This window comes from Protopterus annectens, chromosome 7.part0, assembly GCF_019279795.1.
Source record: "Protopterus annectens isolate FY-2018-M chromosome 7.part0, PAN1.0, whole genome shotgun sequence".
Lineage (NCBI taxonomy): Eukaryota > Metazoa > Chordata > Ceratodontiformes > Protopteridae > Protopterus > Protopterus annectens.
This window is the reverse complement of record NC_056739.1, coordinates 1,775,766,507-1,775,781,618: the sequence shown is the minus strand read 5'-3', so window position 1 is coordinate 1,775,781,618 and position 15,112 is coordinate 1,775,766,507.

The window sequence follows — 15,112 nt, the reverse complement described above, 5'->3', positions numbered from 1 at the left end:
GGTTACGTTTTCATACACTCAGTTAGCTTCTAAATTGCTTAATATGTGTAGGCAGTGCTTAGCTCCGTGCAAACCTGCACAAAACTGCTTACAACTGCTTTAAAGTGCCTTAATCACTCTGTATCCAATGGGTCGTGTTCTGCCCAGCAATAAAATAAACAGCTCTTGCAAGGTTAAAACCAAGGACCCTGCACACCCTAGACAAAGTGATGTACCACTAAGCCATGGCAAATGCACAGATATGTAATGTTTCAGAAACATATCAGCCAGTCCTGTCATGCAACAGTACAGAGAATGTATACCAACATCTAGATGTCTGTGTGTGTAACTATATTGCAACCTTAACAGATACAACATATCCATATATGTATAGATATACATATATATATATATATATATATATATATATATAAATATATATGTTGTTTTACTAACTCTATATACCTATATATCACTATCTATGCACATATTCTAATATATCTGATAAATATATTTATATAGGTATATATGGCCATACACCTGTAGATAGCATAGGTTCATAGGTTGGTACTGATTAACAAATACACCTATGTCCACATGCACCGTTAATGGGGTTGAAAGGCCCCACACACTATATGTCTTGTATGAATAGGCATCACCCCACAGCCAAACACATGCACCCTGCAATACACTACCAAGTACAGTCTGCCTCCCATAGGACATGTAATATGTGGAAGCCATCAACATCCCCAGGATACGGATACACAGACACATATATGCAGATACAGATATACATATATATATATATATATATATATATATATATATATATATATATATATATATATAAATATATATGTGTGAGTGTGTGTGTGTGTGTGTGTGTGTGTATATATATATATATATATATATATATATATATACACACACACACACACACACACACACACACACACACACACACACACACACACACACACACATGTGACTACACATACACATGTGACTACACATACGCATGCATATATATGTACAGTAAGATACATATGTAGGAGGTGCACACAATATGGAACAGCTACTATGTCTACAGTTAACACCTGAACAACTGGACACTGTATGGGCGACACATACTAATGTCAATCATTGCCTGTAACATACACCCATAGAAAAATCATAGGAAAGACACCACACACAGGTTTGCAGAAATGGGAATCCTTTAATTGTGTACTATAACAGTTCTATATGCCATATCATACAGCTGTTCAAATACTGACAACCATATAAATGGAGTACTGCAACTGTGAAACAGTTACACTAATACAGTAGTCTGGAAAGGTTCACAACTGTTGCTGTCCAGGCCAAGCCCTTCAGAATGTACAATAGTGCAGACAGGCTGGGCCACAGGGTACCACACAATCAACAGTATGTACTGCAGGTGTGTAGTTCAGCAGCCTCTATCTACACTCTGTACAAACTCCGTAGGAGCTAAAGTTGTTTTGTGATCAAATGGGTTGTACCCGGTACATAACAAGGCTTAACGTACAGAATAGTCTGTATGGCAGGAGGCAGTAGGCTTGCAGTACCCCAAGTCATGTAAGTAATGTCACATACCTTGTGGCAGCTCACACCTGATACCCCCACATTTTGTAACAGCCTAGGTCATGTATGGTGCTCCCCACCTAGACTCAATAATACAAGCCCATATACCACTGTTACATGCACTGGCCTCTGCAGTGCATAAGGGCGCACATGTGTTGTGTAGGTGAAACCCACACATATATGGCCCCAGCCCCACTGTATGTGTGGGGGATACAACAAGTGGACTAATGGCAGCAATGGCAGTGTGATATACTCACAGCCCACTACAGAACAACCCCCAACAGCATGACATATGTTTAAAGCTTGGTATGTAGATGGGGAACAGAGGCTGGAACACAGGCACATATGTGGAACACTGTTGCCGTACACTAAGCAAGGTGCTGGTGTTACAGGATAGTCTGCAACATACCCTTAGTCAGGGAACTGAGGGTAGAAATAGACATGGATGTAGCCATGTACTGATAGCACGCAACACACTCACTATCAGTGTAATATCTGACACAGGACCTGTGTGGTGGACGGACAACACATGATAGGCATACCTCTGTCCAGCAAGAGGTTAGGCCCGCAGTAGTGAGCTATGCAGACAGACTGCATTCCAAGGTACACTAGTATGTACACACACACACACACACACACACACACACACACACACACACACACACACACACACACACACACACACACACACACACACACACACACCCTGTAACACCAGTACTATGCAAAGCATTACACAACTCTACCCACAGTCTGTCTGTAGTTCCTGATCCTCCTACAAATATGTGGCCTCTCTGAGTGTGCAGGTTCTCCTGTAAGAGGTATTGCTACCTGCTGCCTGTATCACTGATGCCCACACACAAGAAGGATGTCCATCACACAGGAAATGTAAAGGGATCACGTCCACATGCTGTAGGGATTTATAGTGGGTGGTTGCCATGACAGTGGTAATTCAATGTAGTACACATGTATAATTTTATATATATATATATATATATATATATATATATATATATATATATGGCTATCTGGATAAGTATATGTACATATATTTCCACCATATGTCCTGGACATGGAATGTAGCCATACACCAGCCCCTACAGTCCCAAAGTTGTAGTGCAAGGGGATGACAGGTATGTATAACAGGTATATTACTAGACTGTTGCTACTGTCATTGGGATTATCTTCACAGACATGGTGTGTGTGGATGCTGACATCTGCTTATAACATGTGTGCCATTGGCTACTGACAGACATCCTAAGGAAATCATTGTATGGTACAGTTGCTAGCATGTAATGTCCTGTGGAGTGCAGCAGAGATATTGGCCACTATATGTGGAAATTCGGACACACCCTGTACAGTCCAGAGGTATATACATAATCCCTTAGTGCACCACATGTGTACCAGGCCTGACAATATGGATGTAGACAGCCATGTAGATGGATACAACACATAACGAATGGTATACATTTGGCACCATAGGTGTTGGATTCACACACGCCTGTCTGGCCTGACACATAATGACTGCTGGTACAGGGCTGCCATGGACACATACCACCCACTAGATATTGACATACATCTGTACAGCATCCCAGTGCTCTGTCTCTGACATACATGATGTTTAAGGGAGGGCCAGCAGCAGTACATCTGGCAAGTATCTGCACATAACATCCTACTGGTTAAGTACACTAAGCTGCTAGGCATGTAACAATGCACTGTGCATGCTACAGGCAGACTGGCTCAACACTAGCCTACATCTCATATGGGGAATGCACATGTACCTGCATATATAGCAGGCTCGACAATCATGTCACAGCACAGGGTAAGATACACCTGTGTGACAGTGCATAACCACAACCATTGTGAACACAGCCGCAGCCACATATGGTAAGCTAGCATAATATTACAGTATATGGACTATCTGTTCTACACCATCCTCATATGTGCCACTCACAGAATGACCCTACATATACTAAGATGCTACACAGTTTGGTATGATGGCTGTCTGTGGTATGGGACATGTGTGTGCATGGCCCTACAAACATGTATGGCAAAATGGTACCATACAGTGGGGCAGCATGTAACATCTGATAGAAGGAGAGCTAGAACAATGACATCGACCACAGTCTGTACACAGGCTGAAGTACATATTAACAATACACACACTGCCAACATTCACCATCACTACACATACCTCAGTACTGTACAAACTTCCACAGAATGTCCAGCTTATGTCATGAAATATGACCACTACTGTACATGACATGTATAGCAATCTGATATATCACTGGTTCGTTATCAGCTATGATGACAGTATTTATGGTGTACAGCACATATGCACCACTTCATGCACACCATATGTACAAAAGTTGACAGAGGTGTGGCTGACAGCACATACACAGGGCCACTATAGACATGTTGCTGTGATAACCTCATATATTTTCCATTGTAACAGGGTTTGTTGCAACATATGTCCTATGAGGGATATGAAGTCAGTAACTGTCATGGTCTTCACCATCTACAGACTGCAATCTTCACACTACCTTCTGCATTCCACAGATTGATGCACTATGGCTAACATATGAAACCATAGGCACAACACTGCCCAGTCTGCAGCTGACCCTACAGATGGGGATTCCTCATATACATGGAACTGACATGGGAAGTATTGCAACATGTACGACAGGCATATCCAGACAAACACTATTAAATCAACATTACTCCAAATGCAATATAGCAGCACTTACAGCCTGCAGTCAGGTCAGGCACATCCCCCTCCTGTTGGTTGCCCTCTTTCCACAGTGTATGTTGTTAGAGGTAAATCCCAATCCATCTGGGATGCTGTTTGCCAAACATCAGATCTAGTTCCTGCTCACTGTGACTGCAAAGGCCCAACACCACCATGATGTTCCTAGGTATTGGAGTGTGTTTCCATGCAATTGGCTATGGGATTGTTACCACAGCTGTTCCACATGCAATCAGCTAGGGGAGGGCTACAATTTGTGCAGAGGCCATAAACTAATCATGAGCATCATGTAAAATACACATGCTGCTGCCTAAGCAAGGCAGGTGTCGGTCTCCACATCCACCAGAGAGGGAGTGGGAGAGGCAGACAGAGGCAGATACATGTCAGGGAGGGGTGGGAGGATAAAACTGAAGCATGCTTGTGTCACACACCTACCAGCACAGGGTATCAAACCCCCCAACAACTATGCAGTACTATCACAGTTTGATGCAGTTATTGGATGCACCACATGGGTTACCTGATGTGGAGCACTCAGAACATATATGTGAGGGTGAGTGACATCTGCAACAGGGATATGGTTGATATACGGTAGGTGTCGTACATGTGCCTGTCTGCATGAACAGGTGCCTGCATCAATACAGGCACACTCACACAGGGACGCACACACATTGACACACTTGGCAGGGCCAGGAGTGCAACTCATCAGTAGTGGGATTGCCACAACACATCAATGTGCAGGTATTACATGCACCACATAGGTCATACGGAGGCCATATGGGCAAAGAGTATGAGGAGATGTCAGACATCAGATAACATGCTTCAGTATGCCCTGGTGGGTTGTAGTGAGTGTGGATGTGGACATACGCACCATACAGCACACAAACACAAACACATAGGGTGCCAGTTCTGACATGCATGGGTGCATGTCTACAAGGGTGTGTGGTGGTCAACTGTGCCAGCAGGCTGTACAAGGGTAGGCAATGGGTATTCCTTGGCATCAGGCCACATGACAATGGTCTGCATTGTGGCTCAGGCCTGTAGTTACTGCATTTGCCCACACATGTGTGTATTGCATCCCCCATACAGTCAGCTGAGTGACTATTGTGTGTGGCCAATGCTGTCCACCACATGCCATGTATATGTTCCTTAGTTCATGATATGGATGGTGTTTGGGATATGCACACCTCCCACATGCATGTACAGTGACATGTGGAACTGTACCTGGGGTGTCTGGCCTATGTTGTGAACACAGATTATCATCAGATGTGCCAGTCTTGCCCACCTGAGGTAGGAACTGGTAATGGGCAGCAGGTTTACCCTTCACCTACATTGATAGCATGCCAACAGCATTCCCTGATGTCAGTGTCATCTGTCCATACAGGGCATTTTGGCAGGCATGGTATGTCCATTGTGAGTCACATGTGAAGGCACCACAAGTGGTGTAGGTGTCCATTGGGGAACATGGTGGAGGTGCACTGTCTGCATGTACGTGCGTATTGGACAGATGGGCAGTGTGACATGCCCTCTGTAGCCCACTGCTATCACTGCATAGTTACTATCAGTGGCCAATATGCAGTGTACTACCCACATATTGGCTGTTGCCTAAGCATGCGTATGACACATGGGTTGAGTGTGTGCTCTGGGTAATAGTGGGATTGCTAATTTGGATTGGTTGGCCTTGATGTCACATGTATGTGTATGGCTTTGCACCCCAGCCTCCCAGCTAATTTACATCTGTTATGCTTGTATGGTTGAAATTGTGATAAGGAGGGCCACCATAAAAGTAATAAGTAAAACCCCTCCACATTGGCCACAGGTGTCACACACTCATCTCTCCACAGGATACAAGTTATACACACACACACACACACACACACACACACACACACACACACACACACACACACACACACACACACACACGCACCTGTCATGTCTGGGAGTTGAACCCCTACTTAACTAGTTTATTACACTATAGCACTATGCAGTTATAGTACGCGCCACGGACTTTACTGGAGTACTTCTTCCCCAAAGGTGTATTGCACAGTGACTGACATCAGCAGGATTACCAAAGTAGGGCATTTCAACTGTACTGCTAGTGACTAGCCTAAAATGGATTGCTCCCTACACAGACAGTGAGACACACACAAAACATCCACAACTGTCATGTGTGGGTATAGAACTCCTGATTAAGGTCTATATTACACTACAACATGGAGCTGTTATAGGACACACCACAGGGATTCCTAGATGCATCCTTCCCCAAAGGTGTATTTCACAATCAATAAAATCAGCAGGTTTACCAAAGTAGGGCATTTCACCTGTACTGCGAGTGACTAGCCTAAAATGCATTGCTCCCTACACAGACAGTGAGACACACACATGATATCCACAACTGTTATGTGTGGGTATAGAACCCCTGACCAAGGCTTATATCACACTACAACATGGAGCAGTTATAGGTCACACCACAGGGATTACAGTGGACTTTCTTCCCACAGTTGTATTTCACAATGAATGACATCAGCAGGATTGACAAAGTAAGGCATTTGAAATGTACTGCAAGTGAGTAGCCTATGATACATTGCTCCATACACAGACATTGAAACACAGGCAAAACATCCAGAACTGCCATGGGCGGCAATGGATCCCTACCACAGTTCTAAATCACACTACAGCAGTACACAGTTACAGGACGCGCTACAGACATTACTGGGCTATGACTTTCCCAGAGGTGTATTTCTAGGTGAGGAACATCAGCAGCCTTGCCAACGTTGGGTATATGAATTCTAAGGAGTGTGTGTGACCTAAAAAGCATTGTTTGTCACTCAGAGATTCACACACACAGTTGCTAAGTCGTGGGTTAGAACACCTACCTAATTATTTTATCACACTACAGCAGTATGCAATTACAGGATATGCTACGGAAATTATGGGGCTGATTTTCCCAGAGATGTATCAGTCAGACACACAAGCACACAATTGCCAGGTCTGGGGTTAGAACACCTACCTAACTACCTTATCACACTACAGCAGTACACTGTTACAGGACACGCTCCGGAGATTACTGGGCTATGATTTCCCCAGAGGTGTATTTCTAGGTGAGTGACATCAGCAGCCTTGCCAAAGTTGAGTATATTAATTGTTTGGGGTGTGACTGGCCTAAAAAGGCATTGCTCTCTACTCAGTCAAGCACACACAGATTCACACACAAGCACAAAGTTGCCAGGTATGGGGTTAGAACACCTACCTAACTACTTTATCATACTACAGCAGTACATAGTTACAGGACATGCTACAGAGATTACTGGCTATTATTTCCCCAGAGGTGTTTTTCTAGATGAGTGACATCAGCAGCCTTCCCAAAGTTGAGTGTATTTATTGTATGGGGTGTGAGTGGCCTAAAAGGCATTGCTCTCTACTCAGTCAGACACACACACACACACACACACACACACACACACACACACACACACACACACACACACACACACACACACACACACACACACACACACACAAGCCAGGTCTGGGGTTAGAACACCTACGTAACTACTTTATCAGACTACAGCAGTATGCAGTTACAGGACGCACTACAGAGATTACTGGGCTGTAATTTCCCCAGAGGTGTATTTCTAGGTGAGTGACATCAGCAGCCTTGTCAAAGTTGTGTATATGAGCTGTACGGAGTGTGAGTAGCTTAAAAAGCATTTCTCTCTGCACAGTCAGATACAGAGAGACACGCACACAAACACACACTCACACAGTTGCCAAGTCTGGGGTTAGGACTACTACCTAACTAGTTTATCACTACAGCAGTACGCAGTTATGGGACGCGCCATGGGGATTACTGTCTACCTTTGGCTTATTATAGTGTGTTGTCCTTACATATATGTCTGTAAATAGTAAATAGTGTGGGAAGAAATAGCCAGGGAATTGTTATGGCTAGGCTTGTATAGGCCCTAGGGCTGATAGCCTAGTACCAACCTATGAACCTATGAACCTATTCCTATCTGCTGTGTGTGCAAGGCAGTAGTGGTGCATACTGACATGTCTGCACTAAGAACTGCAACTGCCAGATATGTCTGGTCCACTGGTGTTTGCTGACATGGCCTTCATGTGTTTACGTGTGTGAGCATGCCCAGTATGGCCATCTATATTACATGTGTGGATCAGGTCCAGGTAGTTTGTACTGTGGTGTTGACCTTTGTGTTGTACACTGACAGGTAGCATGCTGTGTCTGCAAGGTATACATCAGTCATTTGGCATTGACTGTTGCTACATTTCTGCATAGCGGGGGGGGGGGGGACACCTGACGGTTTCTACATTTTGACACAGGGGTGTGGGGGGCACACCTGACTGTTACTATAAGTGTATGTAGGATGATGGGGCACATCTTACACTTTTACACATTTGCTAGGACTGTACTGGTATGTCAGGTACACCATTTCAGTCTGTAGTCTTACCTATCGTGCTGGCTAGAGGCATACCAGTGTACTACAGATCTTAGCTTTAACTACCTACATATTAGTTTCTGACTTCCTAGCCTTCACAACTTACATCCAACTGGCTGGCCTGCTGTGGTCTGTCTGTGTAGGCCTGGGGTAGGGGTTACCCATAGGGCTCATTCAGAGGCCATAGTACAGCATTTGTTTGTGTTTGTCTACACCTATCCTGCAGGCTGTGACTGTTGTTGGGTATGTGCCCCCCCAACTGGTATGTGTGAGTCACTTACCTTGTGGGTGTCCCAGTATTGAGAGTGGTGCTGCAGGGCTGCCTAAGTCGGATGCACATAGTACACTCCCTATACATGGTTGAGCACAGGTAGTGTCATGTTTGGCATCCCTTTTACTGTATGTGTGAATCGGAGAGAGGTGTCATTCCCTGGGTCCCTACTGTGTCAGTGTGTGTACTATGCTTTGCCTCTTTGTCAAGGCAAGGGCATATTGGGCATGCCTCCTTCTGCCTACTGGGGCAGGCTCAGGTTATTCCTCCTCCGAGTCACTTTGCACCTGTGCAGGCCTTGGCACTGGTAGGGGGTTGTATGGCCCTGTCCCATGCTGTTCCTGCTGCAGCTGTTTCCACAGGATCATATTGTGCAGCATGGCACATACAAGGACAATTTGGGTACATGTAGTTGATGAGTACTGCAAGGCTCCACCGGATGTATCCAGGCACCGGAACCATGACTTGAGCATCCCAAACACACGCTCTATTATGATTCATGTTTGTGCGTGTGCCTCATTATGAAGTTCTTGTTTGGGTGTGTGTGCAATTCTGATGGGTGTCATCAGCCATGGCTCCAGTGCGTATCCAGCATCCCCCACTAGATGACCGTGTGGGATGTCCGCATTGGCAACTGTCTGGTACAGCTGCGTCAGATGCCAGATGTGGGAATCGTGGTAGCTTCCAGAGCAGCCAGCACACACATTCATTATTATGCCCTGGGAATTGCACATGCCCTGGCAGTTGATGGAGGGGAAGGCCTTACAGTTGATGTAGACCCTACCTCACTCACCTGGTGGTGCTTTAATGCATATGTGCATGCCGTCTATTGCACCCACTACCTCAGGGTATTCTGCTATTTGGTGGAAGAGAGCATATTGCTGGCCAACGCCTCACGGATGATGGAGAAATATACGTGCTCACCAACATGTGCTGACATGGCATCCAGGAACTGGTAGAGTACCCTGGGTGCTGATGCCTGTGAAATCCCCATATTATCCCCAGTTGGCCTTTGGAAGTTACCTGTAGCTAGTATTCTTAGGCCTACACATACCTTGGTATCCACTGAGATGGGTTCCCCTCTGTTAGTTCTGTGTGTCAGGCGTGGCCGGCACAGCTCAACAATTTGCTGTAGGAGGTCCCTGTTCACCCTATAGTGCTCCACTATCTCCAGCTCATGTAGTCCTTGGTAGGTTACCCTGGGTCTGTACACTCTTCTCCGTCTCCTCACTGTGGGTTGCTCAGCAGCATTTACATCCTCAACACCCTCAGCCTCTTGCACATGCTGATTTATGATAGCAAAAGCAGCCCCTAACATTTTTTCTCTTGCTTTCATTTTGTAAAATTTCCCTGTCTGTATACACTGGTGGTGCAGAGTTTTTGGGAAAAATAAGGGGGGAAGGTGTTTGCATAGTTTATAGTGGTGTGCTGAGCTGGGCTGATCTGCTGCCTGTGTAATTGGCTGATTCTGATACATTTCACCTGTCCACTAAGCTAGTTCTGCTTGATTACCTTCCTACTGCTGTTTTCCCTTCCCAATGCCTCCCTGTTTAAGCCCGTGTGTGCGCCGAGCAAACGGAGTGCTCAAATCTGCACAGAACTGCTTTTTCCTGGTTTAACTTCCTTTTTCTTCCTGTAAAACTCGGTACACGGCGCACACACCTGTTTACACTTTGTAAAGAGTGCTAGGCAGATTTAGACACACCGCTAGCTTAGCTGTGCTAAGCTAGGAGCAATCCTGAGCCACAGGTCTCCAATCCACTTACAGTATGCCTGACACACACACCCATGATGTCACCTATATCCTAGTCTTGCACCCAGCTATTACACTCTTGGGACCTGCCTCACACCCTGGGAAAATCTGGGATTCACTAACCTTTCCCTCATTTGCATAGAATTGCCTGCTAATGCATAGTTACATGCCCCACACTGAGCCTCCCTCCCTTGGCAACCATTACTCACCTTCTGCCTGCTATTGACTTGCATGGCAGAATACTGATTTTAGTTAGAATGCTTATTTTAGGTTTATTTTATTATTTTCCCCCCGCTGCTGCCCTATGCTTAAACAGGCGAGGTCGGCAAAAAAAAAATAAAAGTTTTTTTTTTTTAAACAGTTTGCAATGTCAATGGCCTTCTACTTGGCCATTGGCATGCTTCCTCAATGATATGCAGCCTTTATTTGGAGCTGTCATAGCTCCATTTTTAAATTTGCAGAAATATACTCAGTTACTAACCGAGTACATTTCTATACACTGCACCCATCCTGGCGGACAGCTGCCAGCTTTCAGGATCGCATATTACCCTCATTTGCATGGTCTTCACCTGCAAATGAGGGTAATTTGCATATGGGAGCTCAGTCCATGCAGGATTAGTCTAAGAGCTCATGTGCAAGTCCCAGGAGCTCATTCCTGGATCGCACGTTGGCCATATTGCCGAAAATAGCTCTTAGACTAATCCTGCACGTTCTACAGGGCTTTGTAAATCTGGGGGAATGTCTTGTCCACATTTGTCAAAACTTTTGATCAACTCATCATGAAACATTGTACCCTCCTTGACATTATTATGGTACTTATAAATTCTAAGGCCCTTGGGTACTATTCCCCTTGACATACACTCTTTTAAATAATTATTGTCAATGCCCAGGGTCTTGTATCTTAAAATAGCATCATGTAATTTTTTAACATTAAAACTATAAGTACCAAAATTAACTTGTTGATCATTGGAGTGATTATCAGACTGTTTGTACTCAGCAAAAGAACAACAATGTTTGAGTCAACCAGTAATGTTATCCCCATTGCCCCATGAACACATATTATCCCGTTGTTTGTCATTACAAACTGATAGGTGGTTACAAGCCGCTAAACAACAGTCACCTAGTGCTCCATGAACAAAAGTCTGTTTTTTCCTTGCTCCCAAAGTCCCATGGGTGTTCCCCTGGGTTAAATGTACTACAGAAGTGTTGATACTCGCTCAGGTATCTCCACAACCCTCTGGTCTGTTGTCCCTACATGTTGAAAGCAAACTTGCTGACGTCATTTCCTGGTTGGACTCCATATCATCCAAATTACGAAGCAACGCTTCCTGATTGCATGGCAAGGTTTGTGATGCTGTTAAATCTAAAACTGGGGATGCCGGCAAAAGTTGATTCCCCCAAACTGGACCCCACTCTTACCGAGTGCTGGGTGAAAAGTTGGACCAACTGTGTTAGTTGCCCTTCCACCCGCTGTAGTCTCTCGTTAAGATGTATTACTTCCAAAGCCCCTTTGGGTCTGGGGTTAAAACCAATCTTTGAATCCTCCATGTAAACAAACTAGTAAATGACAATAAGGAGGCAAGTGCCCACCAGTACCAGTAACCAGAACACAAACCAGGGCACAAAAGGCAGAGGCCCAAATAATCGAGACTGTGGATGAGGCAGAAAAAGCTGAAGGGGAGAGGAAATTCAAATCCACCATACACCGTAAGGGCACTTTCTCTAACTCCTACCTTTACTTTTCTAGTTCACACCCCTATAGGTAAAAAAGGAGCATCCCGAAGGGCCAGTTTATACGTTGTTCCAGGATGACCTCTGACAACATGGATTTTGAATTAGAATGTTACAAACTGAGAGAAATGTTCCTAGCAAGAAAATATCCCCTGATTTAATAGATGGTCTGATGAAAAAAGTACAACATGGTAGATCCAATAAATTTGGACCTATTTTAGGGAAGGCTAGTGAGGATATCTCAAACACTAACCACACACAAGTCGATACAAACGACCTTATGGGTCAATGGGGGAATTTTATTATGAATTACAGCTCTGATGCAAGTAGTAGGGACATAATTTTTAGAAACTGGCAGAAATTTGAGTGTTATTCTGATTTAGAAGTTATTTTTAAAACACCACTTCAGTTCACATACAGGAAAGGCAGGCATTTAAAAGACATACTGGAGAACAACAAAGGTCAGGTTAACACAAAAAGAATTGGTACTTTCAAATGTGGGACTTGTTCCCAGTGTTCCTACATTACTAACCAGGTCTCTGTTAACATTCGAAGTAGAAGCAGAACCATTGAGGCTACCACATTCTCTAATTGTGACACTGTAGGAGTAATTTACCTCGCTACCTGCAATGTTTGCGGGGCATTTTACGTAGGTAAAACTATCCATAAGCTCAAAAGGAGAATATACGAACACCTCAATGAAATTCGGAGGCAGGACAATAAGAATTCTCTTTACATTCTCTTACTTGTCAGAATGCAAGTTGGAGTTTTTTTGTCCTGGAGAAAGTAGAACAGGACCCTGGGGGGAGCACAGGAAAACCAGATTGAGGTTAGGGAACTTTACTGGTAGTTGGTCTTGAAGGCCAATAGAGCCCCTGGGTTGAACGAACACAATTCCATTGTACCAGTTCTCAGGATGAGAGCTGCCAAGTTGTAAACATTTTTTAATAATTATTCAGTACGTTTTGGCTAGATGGCAGTCTTGGTCACACTTGTTTGTCTTGTCATTTTCTCAGCTACCTAGTTATTTTTTCAGCCGCCTAGTGTTTTTAACATGGGTGTTTTCAATACATATGTTTTTAATGTACTTTTACACATGGTTTTGTAAATGTTTTACTTATGTCTTTTATGTAAAATGTTGCACGTTTATTGCTATTTACATTTGCCAGAAGGTTTTAAATATTATTTCATTTCATTTCATTTTGTTTCTTTAAACATTTAATTGATTAATAAACACTAATTAGGGAGGGGTTGGTATGTTTAAAAAGAGGGCTTGACAGTGGAAAGCATATCATCTGATGAAGTCTTTGTGACGAAAATGCTTAACTTCTGGAGTGCGTTTATGCTTTTGGTCAATAAACAGCTGTCTGCCTCATCCACAGTCTCGATTATTTGGACCTCTGCCTTTTTTGCCCTGGTTTGTGTTCCGGTTACTGGTACTCGTGGGCACTTGCCTCCTTATTGTCGTTTTCTGGTTTGTTAGTTACAGTTTCCAAGTTGTTGGGTTGTTAGGTGAGAGAGTCTTTAACTGAGAGTATAGCAATGAGTTTTCCCAGTGTACTGATTCTCTTTGAGTACTGTATAACATTGAGAGTTATACATACTTCTAATGAAGAGCCTAGAGTCATGTTTGAATCTTCTTTGGAGAGGCCCTTGGACTACAGACAATTTACGGCAGCATCTATAGTAGAAAAGGTGCAGAAACTGTCCTGTTATTTAATACTTGAGTGTACTGGATACCTAAAAATCTACAGATATTATTCTTATAATGGAGGGCTCTGAATGAGCCAAATGTTTTCTACTTTCTAATTGTAGCAGGCACAAAATCTTGAAAGTGACATCCACTCATAGGGAATGTGTGGACATTTTTGGCTGTGTTTAAAATTCTGTCAGCACTGGCAAAGTTTTGCAGCTTCAAGATGATCTGGCACAGAGGAGTTCCAGTGATCCAGGAAAATGGACCACAATGTGTTCTTTTTCAGTAATAGTAGGATGTCCTGGTTTCATTTTCAATGCCTTTGGGATATGTTCTTCCAGGAAATGGATCATACGCCTGACCTACATTTCACTTGAAGGCTGAACAATCTGAAACTATTCTGACATTAGTGTTTTTCTGTATCTTCAGGTTTATTTGGGATGTCAATGACTTCACACTGATCATCTGCGTCAGAGGCACAACAATTATTTAATTATGTTATCTGAAGATAAGAGCAGTCTGATCAAAAATATTCTTGCAGTGTATGCCTGAGTGACTTGCTGGTTAGTGACACGAACTGCATTAACTTTATTGCTGTCCTGTAGAATCCTGGAGAGAGCTGTAAGGAAACCTATTTTAATCTCTAAGGCTATTGACTGAATGGGGCATGGTGGTGAAATAACTGTTGGCCATTTATTGCAGTGATCGGAATAACCACTTTATGTTACTGTCAGGTTAATACCTAGATGTTCTGATTGGAAATTTTACAGTGTAAAACTAATTTAGCTGAAAAGGAGAGAAAAGGAGTAGTCACAGAAATATGTTTTAGCTATTTTAAACTGAAATAGCTGGAGCCATGCAACAGGTGCTACTAAATCCATAA